The sequence below is a fragment of the Sinocyclocheilus anshuiensis genome, unplaced genomic scaffold (assembly GCF_001515605.1).
Source record: "Sinocyclocheilus anshuiensis isolate Anshui unplaced genomic scaffold, SAMN03320099.WGS_v1.1 scaffold801, whole genome shotgun sequence".
In the NCBI taxonomy this organism is placed as follows: Eukaryota; Metazoa; Chordata; class Actinopteri; order Cypriniformes; family Cyprinidae; genus Sinocyclocheilus; species Sinocyclocheilus anshuiensis.
Genome location: NW_015536541.1, coordinates 730,438 through 751,108, shown reverse-complemented (window position 1 = coordinate 751,108; position 20,671 = coordinate 730,438). Strand labels below are relative to the sequence as shown.

At 34.7% G+C, this 20,671-nt stretch overlaps 1 protein-coding gene across 1 annotated transcript in view; it reads right to left on the bottom strand.

Moving 5' to 3' along the window:
* Positions 1 to 20,671, bottom strand: part of dab1a (DAB adaptor protein 1a) — a 175,607-nt gene that overhangs the window by 87,284 nt on the left and 67,652 nt on the right. The gene's annotated exons all lie outside the window — the stretch shown is intronic.

Below are 20,671 nucleotides of genomic sequence, written 5' to 3'. Positions count from 1 at the left end.
CCATTTGGTGGTTTTAAATTCAATCTATTTTTAGAAAACATAAAAAAAAAAAAAACGTTAAACAATCAACCTTTAAATACAAATTATATAATTTAAATCAGTGATAACTATACAATACTTATGGACAAAAAAAAAACAGATTTTGTAAGTAGGATAACTGAACTTTAAAAATGACAGGAGACCAAGGTGTGTGTTATAGGCATAAAATACCAATTTATTACTTTGCACAATAACACAAATATTCCCTGCAGGCTAAAAAAAAAAAAAAAAAAAAAAGGGAAAATTTTTTTTTTTTTTTTTTTTTTTGTCGGAAAGTTTAATGGTGGTAATGTTGAAGTCATGCGACTGTAGTGTAGTTTGTTTATAGCTTACGTTTCATCAACTTTTGCTGGTCACAAAGCTTATTTTCTGCAGTAATTCAAAAACCAGTTGAAAATCCTATTGAATTTTTGTCAAGGGAACCAGAATGACGCTAACTTTGGGTTGACCTACAAAAAAGTCATCACTGCAGCACTTTTTTATAATTATTATAGAAAAAACAAACACACAAGATTACATTGCTAAAAAGTATTTTGTGGTGGGACCAGTAAAAATTTGGCAGAGCAAGTAAAATGTCACCTAGACCAGCACCAAACCAGTACTAACTCATGCTGGTCTTGTTGGCTCTGAATTGGCACAAACACATGGTTATCCAGAGGCGTGAGAATGAAAATAATGTATCTGCTGTCAACTGTGTCCAACATGTGCAGAAACCAGAGAGAGAGAGAGAGAGAGAGAGAGAGCAAGAGAGAGAGAGAGAGAGATTGAAATCACCTTTATTTACAAAATACAGGTAATACCATACTGTGTTACTACTGCAATCTACATTTCACAATCTTCAGTCTCAATTACAAAGCATCTGTAAATAATAATAATAATAATAATAATAATAATAATAATAATAATACTAACAAAAACAGTATTAATAATAACAAAAAAAATACAATAACCAAACAACCCAAACAAATATAATGACAAAATTACTTTAGAAATCCAACAACAAATCATCATATTCATTGACTTCACATAACACTCCATTTATGGCCCAAGTATTCACAAACATTGGTAAACACCCTACAAGTTTGTAATATGCATGTTCTATCCTGAGTCTTGATGCAACTAAACCCAAGAACATGAACAAGGGATCTAATGTATCTTTACCAAGCATCTTGTTTTTCCTTGTTTTCCAGATAGCGAGTTTAGCAGTTCCAAAGATAAAATTGAATAAAACCAAAACATTTTTTTTTCACACACACACACACACAAACTCACTCACTGGGCCAATGTCTTTACCCATCAACTGTCCCTCAGAACCCAGAAGGAGAAAGACAAACCGGAGAACGAGAGAGAGAAAGATTCAGAAGCAGAGAGAGAGGAGAAGAGATAAACATGAGCAGACTTATTCTTCACATCTCAGCATCATTTTAATTACAAGGCAATTAGTTTCACAACTAGAGTGGAGCAGAAACCATACCGTGAGGCGGAAATATTCCTCACATTCTGCACAGACTTCCTCCAAATCTCCTTGACACCACACATATGATGCATAACACGAATAAATGTCATTTAGTAACACATGGAAACACATTTAACTACTAGCATTAGCACAGATCACAAATGCTTATACACTATCGTTCAAATGTATGGAATCAGTCTTTTTTTTTTTAAATACATCAATACTTTTATTTAGCAAGGGTGCATAAAATTGATAATCGGATGCCCATTTTCCACAAGTTGGTATAATTCTTTAGGGTCTTCATGAAATGTCTGTAACATACTTTTTAAAAATCCTCAATGGTAGTGTAAAACAACACCTTTTTTACCTTGTCAAAAACAGCTTTGTTCACAGCGACCTGTTTTGGTGCATGTCTCTTTAAATGCTAATGAGCTCTGCTCACCCCATACACACTTTAATTAACTTCAGACCAAACAGAGGCGTGAGAATGAAAATAATGTATCTGCTGTCACCTGTGTCCAACATGTGCAGAAACCAGAGAGAGAGAGAGAGAGAGAGAGAGAGCAAGAGAGAGAGAGAGAGAGATTGAAATCACCTTTATTTACAAAATACAGGTAATACCATACTGTGTTACTACTGCAATCTACATTTCACAATCTTCAGTCTCAATTACAAAGCATCTGTAAATAATAATAATAATAATAATAATAATAATAATAATAATAATACTAACAAAAACAGTATTAATAATAACAAAAAAAATACAATAACCAAACAACCCAAACAAATATAATGACAAAATTACTTTAGAAATCCAACAACAAATCATCATATTCATTGACTTCACATAACACTCCATTTATGGCCCAAGTATTCACAAACATTGGTAAACACCCTACAAGTTTGTAATATGCATGTTCTATCCTGAGTCTTGATGCAACTAAACCCAAGAACATCAACAAGGGATCTAATGTATCTCTGCCAAGCATCTTGTTTTTCCTTGTTTTCCAGATAGCGAGTTTAGCAGTTCCAAAGATAAAATTGAATAAAACCAAAACATTTTTTTTTGACTAACTGAATATTTTGGCCCCAGAATAAACAATTGATAAGAAAAAACTTCACCTAAAAGTGATACCCAATGTGATAAAAAAGAAAACAAATTACCCAAACTTACACACTGCACAAAAAGATGAAAAATTGTTTCATTTTCATTGCAAAAAAGACAACCCACCCCTACATTTGCATTGACGTGCACCACATGTCTGTTCATGGCTACCGCACCATGTACAATTCTCCACTGTAAGTCACCAGTCCGTTTATCAATTGGACGTTTGTAAAGTGACCGCCAGCTACCTTTGGGGGAGATGTCCATTCCAAAAAAAACAGTCCATTTTGATGACATTACTCCAGATAGAAGATGTGCATTGGTCACTTTCACACAAGTCACATACAGAGCCTTTTTACTAACAGACTCAAAACTATCCAACTGAGTTTTTTTTTTAAATACATCAATACTTTTATTTAGCAAGGGTGCATAAAATTGATAATCGGATGCCCATTTTCCACAAGTTGGTATAATTCTTTAGGGTCTTCATGAAATGTCTGTAACATACTTTTTAAAAATCCTCAATGGTAGTGTAAAACAACACCTTTTTTACCTTGTCAAAAACAGCTTTGTTCACAGCGACCTGTTTTGGTGCATGTCTCTTTAAATGCTAATGAGCTCTGCTCACCCCATACACACTTTAATTAACTTCAGACCAAAACCAAAGACTAAAGATTGCCTGTTAGATAAACCTATAAAACTAATTATATCACATGCAAATGTCAGAATGACTAGCTGAGGTAAGGCTGCTGTCTGCGGGATACATGAGCACTGAACGCCGGTGATCGCCTGGAGCTCACATCTCAGAAATCGGCGAAGCAAATTTTCAAATAGGTGTTATTTTATAAATAAACCGCAGATTTGAGTCTTAAACAACTACATTCTCACCTGAAAAACTATATTTAATGACATAATAACAGTAGTATTTTAAAAATTATGCGGGTTTTCTCCTCTGTCATTGGTTGTTACAAGATGCATTCTGGGATACCAGGCTGCCTCAAGTTCGCACAAGTCACCTCTTTATGCATCCTCGATAAAAGGGACAGGAAATATGTTTAAGTTTACTACACTTCAGAACATTCATTCATGGATTTTTGCTATGCCACTGCCTGCAGCGTCTTCACACACAGATGAAACTTACTAGAGAAGTGTGACGTGTGACATAATATACCATCAGTGGCTGTGGGCGGGGCTTGGAGGGAGAGAGAGAGAGAGAGAGAGAGAGAGAGAGAGAGAGAGAGAGCAAGAGAGAGAGAGAGAGAGATTGAAATCACCTTTATTTACAAAATACAGGTAATACCATACTGTGTTACTACTGCAATCTACATTTCACAATCTTCAGTCTCAATTACAAAGCATCTGTAAATAATAATAATAATAATAATAATAATAATAATAATAATACTAACAAAAACAGTATTAATAATAACAAAAAAAATACAATAACCAAACAACCCAAACAAATATAATGACAAAATTACTTTAGAAATCCAACAACAAATCATCATATTTACTACACTTCAGAACATTCATTCATGGATTTTTGCTATGCCACTGCCTGCAGCGTCTTCACACACAGATGAAACTTACTAGAGAAGTGTGACGTGTGACATAATATACCATCAGTGGCTGTGGGCGGGGCTTGAGCAATATGCCGTCATATTGCTCAGAAAATCAAAACGGCTTGATAACTGAGACTGTTTAGGCTTTGGGGGGATTAAAAACAAAGCAGTGAACAGATTTTTATCATTGTAGGGTGGTTGTGTCCACACACTGCTAGACACATTTATATGCAAAACCATGTAAAAGTGAATTTTGCATCCGATGTCCCCTTTAAGCAGCACAACTGTTTTCAACATAATAATAAATGTTTCATGAGCAGCGAATCAGCATATTGGAATGATTTCTGAAGAATCATGTGACACTGAAGACTGGAGTAATGATGCTGAAAATTCAGCTTTGCCATCATAGGAATAAATTACATTTTAAAATATATTCAAATGGTAAAACAGTTATTTTCTTGTAATATGCATGTTCTATCCTGAGTCTTGATGCAACTAAACCCAAGAACATCAACAAGGGATCTAATGTATCTCTGCCAAGCATCTTGTTTTTCCTTGTTTTCCAGATAGCGAGTTTAGCAGTTCCAAAGATAAAATTGAATAAAACCAAAACATTTTTTTTTGACTAACTGAATATTTTGGCCCCAGAATAATTTTCCAGATAGCGAGTTTAGCAGTTCCAAACATAAAATTTAATAAAACCAAAACATTTTTTTGACTAACTGAATATTTTGGCCCCAGAATAAACAATTGATAAGAAAAAACTTCACCTAAAAGTGATACCCAATGTGATAAAAAAGAAAACAAATTACCCAAACTTACACACTGCACAAAAAGATGAAAAATTGTTTCATTTTCATTGCAAAAAAGACAACCCACCCCTACATTTGGATTGAGGTGCACCATATGTCTGTTCGTGGCTACCACAAATGGTAAAACAGTTATTTTCATTTGTAATAATATTTCACAATATTACTGTTTTTACTGTATTTTTTTAAACAAATAAATGCAGCCTTGGTGAGCATAAAATATTTATTTCAAAAACACTAAAGAAATCTTACCTTAACTCCAAACTTTTGAATGGTAGTGTAATTATATGGAACTTCCATACCTAACTAACTAACTAACTAACTTTTCATCATGTTACACATAATTTTAGTTCTTGTGACATTTAGGACTAGTAGTATCCATCATACCCGCTCTGTATAGACCTTAGTCAGGTTTGCACCATATTTAATTTGTGACAGGAATGAAAACAAGGCTGTGAAGGACAGAAGTACAGTGTGTTCAATGCAATATGCCACCTCACCTGACTTAGGTCTATTACGTCACTATGACTGGGAAGGCAGAGTTACTGAACACCAAATAGTGTGCAGCCACAGCCTGCTTGTCCTATTTCAAATGCGATGTGTTTTTAATAGGAGATTGCATGGCAGACTCACAGCCACGGCGTATCTAATCAGGGCACCAATTACAGCGCACATGTTCCCTTAGCAGGGTAAACACAATTACTGTACCGCACCATGTACAATCCTCCACTGTAAGTCACCAGTCCGTTTATTAATTGGACGCTTGTAACGTGACCGCCAGCTACCTTTAGGGGAGATGTCCATTCCAAAAAAATCAGTCCATTTTGATGACATTACTCCAGATAGAGAGAGAGAGAGAGAGAGAGAGAGAGAGAGAGAGAGAGATTTCAACACTACTACAGGACGCTGTACCCATGCTGCTCCTCCTCTCTTACCCCCCTCTGAAGTTCAATCAGCAAACTCCATCACTCAAATTCCAGTCCAGTGCTGCACGACTAACTGCCAGCCATCCTCACATGCACTCACTATATCTGTCTGACTGGCAGAAGATAAATTAATCTGCAATTCACTCCTCTCTCTTCCACCTTCACATTTAAGCATGTACACAGGGGCACACATACACACACAAGCACATAGATGTGAACATATCAGCCAGACAGGTTTGTAAATGACAGTGAAGTTTATTAAAACATATCAGAGAACAGGGCTAACGAGAGAATACAGAGAGGAAAGCAGAATCATTTCATTATGAACAGCAGCGGTTTTGTTTAATCTGTCAGAGAGCTGAATAGGTTAGAAAATGACAGCAGTCAGAGGCACCGAATGATGCCTGATCTGAAAGCTGTACAATCAGAGATGGCAACAGGCAACTCAATGTGTTATTTCAACGCTGATTTCTAAACGCCTTTCATACCTGTCAGAGAATGACTGCCAAAAATAGCTAAAACTATCTTTAACTATCATTAGTCCTCGAAAACTCACATTTAAAGGTACACAATGCAATTTATTTGTTAATTAAAGCAAATAAGAACAATGAACAATGACAGAAACGAACAATGCTTCTTCTGAGAAATGTCATTGAAATTAGGTACACGAACATTAAATGAATACTGAAATCCTATGATTTATGAAAAATGTATTTTAATCTACATGTAATGGTCACCACCTCACATATGCCACCATTTTGAGATCACATGACTAGCCCTGTCATGTAATTGACTGAATTATTAATACTAATAATAATAACAATTAAAATGTATATTAATATTCTAGTTGATATTGTTAAGCCAATAATCATGTTCTGGTCGATAAAAAAAATCTATAATATGTTGTCTGAATAAATAAAAAATAAAACTATAAAAACTAAAATAAAGTTTCATATGCTACAATTAAATTTAAGCATCACATCATTACAGAGTATGAAACATTGATATTCATATTGAAATAAAAAATAAATAAATAAATGTAACAGTGCTATTAATTTATTACTGTTATTAAAATTTTACTTTAAGTGAGGGTTAGATGACAGCAAAGGTAATCCAAACCAGTGGTTAATAACAGGGGCCAAGGGCCCTGTAAATAAAATAAAATAAAATAAAATAAAATAAAATACATACATACATACATACATACATACATACATACATACATACATAAAGTATTCCCACTTCTGGGAATACTATTAAATACCACTGAGTGAAATCTTTATCTGTCTCAATGAACTGAGTTCACAACAACAGACTTTTTTTTTTCATGACAGATTTAAAGAAAATTCATAAATGTGAATATTGCTGAACCATGAACACGTCAGAACTTGATGAGGTTGTGCCACTGATGTTAACTAAAGATAAAAAAATAATAATAATAATTTTCAGTGATTGAAATACAGCTGAAATAAAATAAAATATGAAAATTAGATGAAAAACTAAAGCTTATAAAACAAACAAAAATTATCAACTTTGCCTTGGCAACTAACTGAAACACATACATTTAATTTTAAGTTCTAAAGTTACTAACACTAAAACTGATATAATAAATAATTTAATTAATTAAAGCTAATTAGATATTTTTAAAACATAAACTAATAAAAAATGACAAAAGAACATAACAAAATGAATAAAACCTAAACTAAAATTAAACAAAAAAGAGAAGATATACAAATAATTGGTGCCAATACTGAGAGGTTTCATTTGAGATTAAAAAAAAAAAAAAAAACCGGCAGAGTTTTGCTGCCAAAGTGAGCTCATGTGTTCTTACCGACCAGTCAATGTATCCATGGCAACATGGAGTTACCAAGTCAGAATCAGAATAAATAAATTAAAAGTTGTAGCTGCAGGTGGAAGGATACATTTATGAAGAAAGCCAAAGGTTGTTGTTTTTTTTTTGTTTTTTTCTGTTTATATGACACATTCACCTCCTGTACTCTTTGAGGTAGTGGGTGGATATGGATGGATATTGCTATTAGATATTCTTTATGTTCTGTGTTCAGATGTATGTAGCAGCAGTATGTCAAGCTCTTTCTGAGGATATACAGTATACTCATGCTTGGATATGCTCTTTTGATCTAACTTGCACACACTCGTTCTTCGACTCTATGTCCTCCCTTGGCCTTTCCATCTCGCCTTATAAAAGAATCAAATGAACACACAAGTGTATAAACGCAATACGAGCTGAATTTTAAAAGGGTTGGAATAACAGCTTCTCTGGGGTGAAGCTACAGTCTGTACCACGAATCAGAAATGATATGCCAACAGTGAGAGACTCACATTTGCACAAACTGTTGCAAAACCTAATTGCATTTACTGTCTACATAAGCAGCTGCCTGTTAAGGCATGACGTTAGCATGCCGCTAAGCTTGATGCTTAAAACTTATTGCTTAACACACATAAATATTGTAAAATAGCAGATTTTATTAAGATTTTTTAATTAAACTGAACTATTTTAAACAAGATTTTCTGGTACTGAATGAAAGTAAATGCCTAACAACATCAGCTCATTGAAAAAATGCCTCTACATTTTAGCGAAACTCCAAAAATATACCTATACAGTACATACAACTTACTGGAGTTACCACTAGTGGAGGTAAAACACCAACAACTTTTATTCCTTTTTACACAAATTATGATTACAGTGCAGATTATAAATCAATAAAACATTACTTTTGTGCAGTTCCTTGCACAATATAACGTTATGACATCATAACAGTTTTACCATAGTGCTTAATTTATAAACTAATACATTTTGACATTTGCATCACATAACCAGCTCCATTTTTGTAGGGCTTTTCTAACATAGTAAACTTGTTTGATAGCGCACCTGGTTCAGCACTGCACTTGCAATGCGAAGTGCTCAGGTATGAGTCCTGTAAATGCGAGTAATGATAAAAGAGTTCAAAGACTTGTAGAAGCAAGTTAAAATGGCACTGCTGCTTCAGCGAATGCGTCACATTAGCTTTGGTTAACACTATCAGTTAGGTTTAGGTTGTAAGTTATTTTCAAACATGACAGAACATTGACTTTTCGTGCCACTCATTGGACATTTCACTTCTGATATGCCACGATACATACAACAGCCAACATAAAACATTGGTAGATTCACCTTCATCTGTTTCAAATGAAAGATTCACTTTTGCAAAATACAACGCGATATAATTTTGCAGAAATGTCGCTCCAGGCATGTTTTTCCAATGAGTTTGGGTTGATTTATAAACTGCCATTTTGTACGTTTGGATGTTTTTTTTTTTTTTTCTGAGCTTGTTGCACATGCAATGCTGCCTAAGAATTTGGACAAAAGTTTTTAGAAGGAAACTTCTTTTTGGAAGAGTCTTTATGTTGGGAGCATGTGTGATGCCTAAACATGCTTAGATAGTGAGCATACTATCTTCTTGTTTTCTGGTTCTCTTTCTCTGTGTGATTGTGTGTTATGAACAAATGCCCAGAGGACATCTCGCCTCTAGTCATGGACAGCTCCAGGGTTTATCATGTGTGTGTGTGGATTTGCATGTGAGAGGGTGAGTGACCTAGATTTTGGAGGTATTCTAGACTGTTCCAGGTCATCTTCAGCCAGATTTGTGTTATAGCACTCATCCACACAAACATAGCACAAGCCATGTTTTCATCCAGTAATCGCTGCTCTCCAAACAACCACAATGTCCCCTTCAACATTCATTCGGTATCTTACAAACCCCACACACTAAAAGCAGCTCACTGGTCAATTGATAAAGATCTTATCAGTAAAACCCATCCACAGCAGCTTCTCTGTGAGGATGAACCATGAGGTACAGTAAATCACCGAGGGATTCAGTCGTTCTCTTCAAACTGGAGATTCAGACTGATGAATCAGCCAGACATAAAGCGTAAAGCTTTAGCTGTTTCTCAGCCCAGAATCAAGTTCTTCTGAAACACAGTGTCACTGTGATATGCAGCCGGCTCAGGGACAGGACTTTCATGGCTTTCCTTCTGATGAATGGAGCTACCAATCTGAAACACTGGCCACAAAACACCCTTAGTAATGTCTAAGTGAAAGTCATGACAGATTGAACTTTGCAGAAAATTCTACAATATATATTCAAAAATTCTGATAAATGTAATATTATATATTAAATTAATATATGTACTAAATGTTATGGTATATATTATTGTAAAGAACTATGATAGGGTTATATGAAAAAATTGAATTACAATATATTATACATATTTTTATATTATTTTATAAATTGTGTCCAAACTTTACAAATAACAGTCATATTTTTTTTTTTTATATTTTACTTTAATTTATAAATGACTATTTACATTTTTACAGACAATGTGACAATTCCAAATTATTCATCCATACTTATTACTGTTTTTTTTCTGTTTAATTTGAATATTTCCAAAACAAAATCAAGTCCCACATCTTCTATCTATCTATCATCTATCTATCTATCTATCTATCTATCTATCTATCTATCTATCTATCTATCTATCTAGGGTCAAATCAAAAACAGCCCATCAAAAGGCAACTATAAACAATTGCATTACATTTCTCTTCCAGGTAAAGAGACAGAAAATATTGATGAGTCATACTGAACCACATAGATTTTTTTGTCCAATCACATGCCCTGTAAAGCCCTTTGTGTCCAATCACAAGCCCTTCTTCTTGCTGTTTCAACAGGAAATGCATCAACAGGAAAGTAAACTGCTCGTCATGGGGTCTGTAGTCTGAGAGATGGCAAATTGAGCATGTAATAATGAGTCTAAAATGATTTTTGCTTTGCACGATCAAAATTAAACACATACACACACCCAAATAAATAAAACAAATATTAACTGTAATTGCTAAACACATAACTGCAGTCTAATGCAACAATTCCTCAGATTAAAAGACACACAAACACACAGTCTTTCTGTTGCGCTGTTTGCTTACCCATCTCAGCAGGCTGTGCTGTAATAGGCCATGATTATTCCTGATCGTCAGATGGAAAAATCGCACATAAATTTTCACTTAATTACAGCGGTGAGGGAGAGGCAGCGAGAGAGAGAAACCTGAGGGTGAAAGCCAATGGGGCGTGAGGATCCCCACAAGAAAATGCACGCTATCTGGTTCCTCTGCCTCTGAGGGAAATATTGTCACTTAAAATACAAGCCTGCTTCTGTGTCATCTTGTCAGTTATAAAAGAGTGCCAAAGGTGTCATTGAAAAGAGGCGAATGGTTACACATTAGTGCACAAAGGTTGTACAAAGGTTGGAGGAAAGAATGAGGAAATGACACTTAGCAAATGCAGCGCTGTTGTCATATTTTAGGGAATATTCTGGAAATTTCTGCTGTGCTTTTAAATTTTAATCACATCATTCTATGTATATTGACTCGAGAGGAGTCGTTCAAGACAATCTCGGGCAATCAAAACAAACGTCAAGGTTACGAAATAAGACATAAAACATTACAAAATTAAATTGTTTCCCGTGCTTCCTCGAGGCCGAGTGTAATCAGAATGTCGATGACACATAAATGAAATGGCATTTTGATTAGAGCGACATAAACAGGGCAAAAAGTGACCTCGGCAGCGGCCGTTTATAGGGGGAAAACAAATCAGAGGCTTTGAGGTGAAAAAGGCTCTCTGAAGGATAATTAAAGAACATTAAATACAGTGAGTTAGCAAGAAATCAAAACTTCATAAGCAATTTTAAAATAAAATAAAATCTGTAGCTGGGTTTCATATAAATGTTTCACTTTTTTAAGCACAATCATAAAAAAATTGACTAAAAAGAATGTGAAGCATTCCATGCTATTCCAGTTGTAATTGCCATACTGTATCAATTATACATATTACATGCTGTCAGAAGACACAGCAGAATAACTGCAATAATGCACATAATTGGACAGACACAACAGGGCAAAAAGGGACCTTGGCAGTGGCCATTTATTGGCTTTAAATCAGATGCTTTGGGAAAAAAAAGGCTCTCTAAAGGATAACTTCTTGAGCTATTTTAGTAAAATAAAATAAAAATACAAATAAATAAATAAAAGATGTATAGCTGGGTTTCAAACAAACGTTTTACTTTTTTTTGCCATACTGTAGCAATTATACATATTGCTAATAAATGCTACCAGGAGATGCAGCATAATAACTGCAATAACTCATATAAAGTGGGCTGAGAGCCATTTACCCTCGGAGGCATTGCGTTGTTGTTTTCTGTCTAATATAGCATTATTATATAGCATTAATATTAACTGTAAAAAAGCTGTCATCTCCTTGTTCATCCATAGCCTATACTGAGTGCAAACACCTGACCAAATAATCAAAACACAGCATCGCCTATCAACCATTTCCAATCATGTTTGCCTAAGTGTGAATTCATGTGAATTTGCATTAGCAAAACTAGTTGGATGAAAACACAGCATGATCCCAGTTAATTACGCCCCTGTCACTCTGTATGAGGCCTAAGCAGGACTGCTATGGTAATTCACAAATTAAAACTGAAAACTTCCTAAATTCGTGAAGGCCTGCAAACTTCACCTGGGTCACCGACAGCTTGACATAATATTTCATTAGTGTTTCATCAGCCAGAAGTCTTCCTCTTTGCCCTTAGGCTCAGGGATGTCTGTCTCTGAAGCATATCACAGAGTATCTGTATGAATTACTAATATAAGATCTTCATCTGTGTCACCGTGACAAAAGGCCCAAAATCTCTCCTCATCGTCTTAATCACCACACACCATATGCTCCCTCCTGAGACCTGTCGGAACTTCACGTCTCTCCTCAGCCTTTCTGCTTTACAAATATCATATTTTTAAGCATATCTGATGATATTACAGTTGGTTAAAGGAAGTATAGATCTCAAAATGACACAGTCAATCAACTTTTTAAAAGGGAAACCATCACTTTTGACTTTCAAAAATGAAACACACCCCAACCTCAAATCACTAATCAGACTTTTATTTTTTTTTAAACCTGATGACGATGAAACGGTGGATGATGAAATTGGTGACACAATTTACACTAAAGGAGGGATTGGAATCTAATCCAAAGACCAGAATAACATAGAGACTGGGGGAGAGATCATTCGGGCCAGAAAGCAACCATCCATTATTTATTTTTATTTTATATATATATATATATAATACTTTTATTCAGAAAGGATGCATTACATTGTTTTAAAGTGCCCTTAAATTGTATTAAACTAAACTGCACAAAATGTTTCTATTTCAAATAAACTATTTTCTTTCGATCTTTTGTTTCCACAAAAATATTTATCAGATAATTTATAATAATAATAAATGTTTCTTGGTAATGATGCTGAAAATTCAGCTTTGATCACAGGGATAAATTACATTTTAAACTATTCAAATAAAAACTTGTTCATTTTATAATAATATTTAACAATATAATGTTTTTACCATATATGATTAAAAAAATGTAGCCTTGGTGAGCATAATAGACATCTTTCACAAAATAAAATCATATAAATCTCACCAAACGCCATCTGTTGAAGAGTAGTGTAGAACTGTTAGCATTGTACTGTTAGTATAGTATGAGTAAAAAATGAAAATAATAATAATAATGAAAAATAAAGTGGTTTCTTTCATTTTCAGATTTTCTTTTCTTATATTCAAATTCCACTGCATCTTGTTTTCTATCTCAACTCAAATTCAGGATTTAAATTGGAATTAAATAAAAGGCATTTTCAAATGAAATCTAAATGGTGCACATCAATGGAGATAACAGTACAGTCACATGCATTGAGCCAATGAGCACAGAGAAGCTTCACACGATCTGCTTTGGTTTCATTCCAGTTCTATTCCTGTTAATTTGAAAATCCTTTCCATGTTTATTCTTAGTCCATATGTTTGATGAAATGGTGTTGCCATAGCCCTCCCACTGGCAATGAGCCTCCATCTAAAGCTGCCAGTCACTGATCTGTGGCAAAAAAAAAAAGGAAGTCTGGATGGAAAGATGGAATGAGAGAAGTTAATATGGAAGAGAGACAAGAGATCTGGACAGCTTAATGATCAGTCTCAGAGCTTAATAAACCCCTGCATGTCAACTCTGACAGTGAGCCACATCTTCAACAAAAGACCAGTCCAAGAAAATACAGCACCATTCAGAATCAAATCAAGTAAGCACTCGGTTCTGGTGATTACAGTATCTCTATCGAACAATACCACAACACTCAGTGACACACTCGATACACTATATATTTAATATTCCTGCTCTTACGTGTATGTCTACCACTAAAGCGTTTGTTTGACAGGAGGTGCAGTGTGAATCTGACAACTTCTCTTAAAATACAATAGACAACATACCGCCCCCTGCTCTCGATAACAATGTTGCATCTTATAATGGAGGCAGGGACCAAACAGGCATATGCAGTTTGCTTTAATACACTCATATAGCTTCAATCGTGACAAGATCATGAACACAATAACAGCAATCATCATGTTATGGAAGCGGCCTCCTCTTTTCTTCCCCTCCTTTGTACTTCCTTTTTTCCACTTTATATGTACTTGTATTACAAAATCTACATTTACAGTGTATTCCTGAGGCACTTCTGGTGTAATTTTTAGTTTAGCAGTTCTACAATTCATTACAATTAAATGTAAAGGGTATACTGTGATTTCAAGAGAAGAAAATAAACTGATGTAGCTGCATGTGCTGGGAAATGACACTGATTATCTGTGTCTGTATTACAGTAATCTATTGCATATTTACAGATTAACTGTAATAGCGTGATGTCCACAGTAACACGCCAGTGCTTAGTTTCCCAGCATGTATTGCAGCGTGAATAAACTACAGCCTGATCTCATGAAGAATGTGACTATTTATAGATTTTTGCAAATATTTTGTGCTGTATTTTACAGTAGTTTCCATGTGAAATGTTTAATGTTCCATTCACTTGCTCATAAATGTATCTTGATGTTAAATTAGATTTACATTATATTTAAATATAAAATTGAAGTATTTAAGGCAGTCATTTTTGTGTGGACTATCCTTTTAAATTAAATAAACACAAAAATATATACAAATATACACAATAATAAAATAAATCATACTAAAAATAAATTGCATATATAATTGCATAAAAAATTGCAATATGCTATATATACACACACACACACAAAAGGATATAGCTTTTTTTGCTGATTTTTCTGATGATTTGTTTGTTTTCACTGATTTTTTTTAGTTTGTAGTCTATAATTATTTTTTTTTTGTTAGTTAGTAGTCTGCTGTGTTAAAGCAGAACATGACCTAGCCCGTTTAGATTTCACAGTATAATTCTGAACAGAGTATTTTATGTAGTGATTTTTACTGTACCCTTTCCAGCTACATGAAACACACACACACACAAACTTGTCACTTGTCACTTCCTCAATAGCGGAGGTTAAATAAATGGCTTTTTTCACTCCTATTTGCGTTATTAATTAGAACAAATAAGAAGGGGAGGGACTGAGAGAGAGGGGGTTAATGCAGCTGAGATGAGCTCATCAACACCAGAGTGAATGCTTTATTTATTAGTCGCGGTGTTCTAATGTGCCCTAATGACATTCATATTCATTACACCTTGCCCCAAGAGAGAGAGAGAGAGAGAGAGAGAGAGAGAGAGAGAGAGAGAGAGAGAGAGAGAGAGAGAGAGAGAGAGAGAGAGAGAGAGAGAGAGAGAGAGAGAGAGAGAGAGAGAGAGAGTTATTAGGGTGCGTGTTTGTGGATGTGTGTGTGTATTCTCACTCCTTCTTATTATGCTCTCCCTCATTGGACCTGTGGGATCCAGCTGCACATAAAACCCTGGTTCATTATTCCTCAATTAATTTAGCGGCATGTTTAAAACCTCAGTGTGTGTGTACCAATGTCATTACGCCGATGTAATGCCGAGACTTCGTCTTCAGTGTCCTGATGACTATGATGGTGGGTGGTCTTTACTGTCTACAACTGATTGTTCTTCATGAACAACATTTTACACTGGACAGTGGAGACCCAACACAGTGCAAAAAAAAAGTTGTACAAAATCTAATTTGAATGTTTGAGATTAATTTGAGGTAAAATACTGAATGTTTCATATTGGATGGATTTTTCTTTTTCTTTGACATTAACAATTAACATAATAGAAAGGTTTTTTTTTTCTTCATTTGATTTAAATCAGGGCTGCCCAAACTCGGTCCTGGAGGGCCGGTGTTCTGCAGAGTTTTGCTCCAACCCTAATCAAACACACCTGAACCAGCTAATCAAGGTCTTACTAGGCATACTAGAAACTTCCCGGCAGGTGTGTTGAGGCAAGCTGGAGCTAAACTCTGCAGGACACCGGCCCTCCAGGACCGAGTTTGGGCAGCCCTGATTTAAAGGGACAGTTACCCAAAAGATTAAAATTTTGTCAACATTTATTCACCCTCATGTCATTCCAAACCTGTATGATTTTCTTTCTTCTACAGAACATAAAAGAAAATAGTTTTACAAATGTTGTTATGTTGTTTTCCAAACAGTTTTGGTTCCCATTGACTACTACTATGGACAAAAATGCAATGAAAGTCATTGGGAACCAAAATTGTTTGGTTACCAACATTCTTAAAAATATCATGTCATGTTCCACATACAGGTTTGGAACAACATAATAAATTATGACAGAATTTTCATTTTTGGGTGGACTTTGGGTAGACCACTTAAATTACTTAAACACAAAATAAATAAACAAAATACACAAAATGAAAAAAAAATAAATCATATAAATTGTACATTCACAATGTTAAATGATAATAATAATAATAATAATAATAATAATAATAAATTAATAACATTAAAAAAACCTTCTTCTCAATGGTCCGAATTTGTGATGGCACTTCCATTGTATCCAAAAATAAAATGGAAGTCAATAGGAACCAAAAGTGTTTGGTTACCAACATTCTTCAAAATAGGTTTAGAATGGCATGAGGGTGAGTAAATTATGAAAGAAGTTTAATTTTGAGGTGGAATATCCCTTTAAATTAATAATTAAAAAAAAATCTACACATTTAAAAAAATCATAAAAATTTTTTTTTAATCATTAAAAAAATAGAAATGTTCTTCCAACTGGTCTTATCTTGTAAATATGACCATTTCAATTATTCAAGGCAGTAACGGGCTACGTTCTCCACTGTTGGCCACCACTGCATTCTGGGTAAGGCATGTACAGTATGGAGAGAGCAGCTCATAGGAGGATCAGATAATTTCTTTGAATGACGAGAAAGCTGTCATTAACCACATGCTGTAGATCATAATAAACTGGTTCCCACAGGGGCGGAAGGTCGTTGTCATTAGCAACAGATTAGTGCTGTTTTGTGGTCATAAACAGACGGATTCATGATAGTTTGTCACTCTCAAATGGTTTCTAGGGTAAAAGACAGCAGATGCAATTACATCCATTCCACAGGGAACAGAGATGCGGGTCAGGCTTGTTATGAAGCTGGTGAAGAGACAGGTGGATGTTGTTTTGTTACTGTTGACTGGTTGAGAATAAGCATTTAGCGCTTAAATATTCAAGGCAATGCAATTGACAGAAGCATATTTGCGTGTATGTGCCTCCTCAGGGGCATAACTGCCTCTGTTTTTGTTTGCTATAGGTTAAAATAGAAAGGTTAACAATCCAGGCTTCACTGTTGCTTTGTAGATCTACTCTGACCATAAAACATGACAGTTCTTGAAAAACTGAAGACAGTTTGAAGCAATGAAAAGGGTGGGAGAAATCAGATGATCCTCCTGTTGATTTTCCTTAAGTGTATTATTTCTGTATCTGTGATACTTACAAGAAAAATGATCCCACATTAAAAGTTATACAATAAATTACACTACAATTATACAATACAGACATTATATTGCTCATTTATTGTTTCAGTGAGCATCTGGCTGACAGTTCTGCTCATTCTTGAAGTCTTAAAGTGGTCTTATTTGTGAATATTCCAGTCACATCATTGTAGAATTCTGTTTCAATGTATTTTAAAATAAACAAACATTTTGTGAATGTTTCAATTTATTGTCAAATTCAAGTAATTATTAAATAAGTAAAAAAAAAACTAAATTTATAAACACTATTAAGCTTTTGTGACTCATTGAATGTATGGTCACATTCACCTTATTAAAATAAATAAGATTTGTGAATGATTCAGTTTATTGTCACATTCACATAATAAATAAATTACATTTACATTTAGTCATTTAGCAGACGCTTTTATCTTACAAGTCTCAGTTAGCTTAATGCAGTACACGTACAAATACAAAAAGATTAGAAAAGCTAGTGTTAGTTTTTTTATATATAGAGTTAGAATAGAGAGTGCTAGAGTTAGAGGGTCAAAAAAAGATGGAAGAGATTTGTTTTTAGCCGATTCTTGAAGATGAATAAAAAAAAAATAAATAAATATGTATATACTATAACATGCTTTGTGAATGTTTTAAACTATTTTCACATTCATATATTTATAAAATAAAATATATATAATATAACGTTTTGTGAATGTCTACATTTATTTGCACTATCAAATAGAGAAATAAATAAATTCTGGTCCATACTGTTGTGCTCCGTCTAGTTGTTTCTGAATGCAATGTCTCATATTATGACACCCCCTAAGAAACATGAGTAATAAAAACTTTTATAATATTTGCATGGGATGTCCATAAAGTTCGTAGACTTGTTCATAGACATAAAATTATATGTAGAAGTCAGATACAGACACTCGCTCTCGCTGTATGATCTCCATTTCCCAGCACTGTGGGACATCTGGTGTCACTACGCCCCTCAGCTGTGCCGCTGAGGTCTCATGGGCTCATAGCCTGGCACAAAACGCCATTGTGTGGCCACTAAGGAACAGGTGGTGCATCACAAGAGGGCAGTGCAACAAGACTCATTATAACAAGAGGGGCAACAGTCTGTCTCCTCTATGCAGTGCCATACAATGACCGACAGGCCCCTTGGCACTGGTCCCACACCAAACATCTGTCTGAGTACCCGTTAGGAGTGTGAACCACAGCAAAGATGAGGGTGCTGACAGGGAAAATATGGTAAATGACCATTCTGAGCATAAAAATACAAAGCAGTGGTCATATAACGACATATACATGAAGAAAATCTATAAATATCATACTGCACCGCCAGGGAACTATCCCACTCACTTTACATCTTTTATGGAAGAACAGTCATCCCTAGTTAAAGAATGATAGTGCTGTGTACAATAGATTAAACTCTTTGTAAACCAACATGACTTAATGCCGCCTGTCATTTTTACTCTAACCAGATGTATCATAGTTAACTAAAACGAAAAAAAATAAAATAAAAAAACATTACTTGAAATCAAATACACTTTAACGGAAATAAAATGAAACTATTTTATTTCAGTGAGTTGCAACATTTCTCATTTTTATTTAGTTTAACTTGATGTACTAAAATAACTGAAACTAAAACTGAAATGAAAAATAAAAATAAAAATAAACATTTAAAGGGGTTATATGATGCCCATTTTCCACAAGTTGATATGATTCTTTAGGGTCTTAATGAAAAGTCTGTAACATAGTTTGGTTAACATTTCTCAATGGTATTGTAAAAAACACCTCTTTTCAGATAAAGTCGTTTTTGTAGCATTTCCCTTTAAATGTTAATGAGCTCTGCTGACCCCGCCCCTCTCTTCCGAGCTTCTCTCAGAGAGACTGTTTACTTCAGCCGCATTCATCGTGAAACTTGCTAATTAGCACATTATTAGGAAAGGCGATTTGCAAAGATTCATTACAAAACATTACACACTTCTTCTGTAGATGAGGCTGGATTATGAACGATTTGCGCGAAATGAGCTCTGCTGACCCCACCCCTCTCTTCCGAGCTGCTCTCAGAGAGACTGTTTACTTTAGCCGCATTCATCGTGAAACTTGCTAATTAGCACATTATTAGGAAAGGCGATTTGCAAAGATTCATTACAAAACATTACACACTTCTTCTGTAGATGAGGCTGGATTATGAACGATTTGCGCGAACATAGACACATTTAGGCAGATCGGGGGAGCATTCCCTTCAGAAACAAATGAAATCCACTGTGAGTTCAGCGGCTCAGATGTCGGGAGTAAATGACGACTGCTATGTTCATTATTACATCCAACAACAGAACACCTCAATTGCTTAGGAGTCATTCTTGTCTACAACTGCTCCAGCGGTGAAACAATGGCGGACTGATGACAACTCACTCAGGGCGGGTCTAAGGTAAGACACCAGTCCAGTCTGTGCTGAAACTCTACTGTCAATCAAACTATCGTGGGAGGCTGCATCTGAGATCAGCTCGATTTGAGAAAGGGGCAAACATTTAACCAGATTAAAAAAAAAAACACTGGGTGGATTTTTATCATTATAGGGTGGTTGTGTACACACACTGCCAACACACATTTCAGTACAAACAACTTGTAAAAGTGCATGTAGCATCCTATGACCCCTTTAAAAAAAATCTAAAACTAATAAAAATGCCACTGACTAAAATTATAATGAAAATGAAAAACAAAAACTAAAAACTAATTCAAAATATAAATAAAAACTATAATAGTATCTCAATGATACTAAATGAACACTTACTCTAACTCATCCAATAAAAAAAACAAAACAAATAAACAGATACTTTGCCATAATGGATGGGTTCATGCAAATGCATGAATTTATTATCAATCAATCAATCAATCAATCAATCAATCAATCAATCAATCAATCCCATAAATAACTGAGTCCTCAAC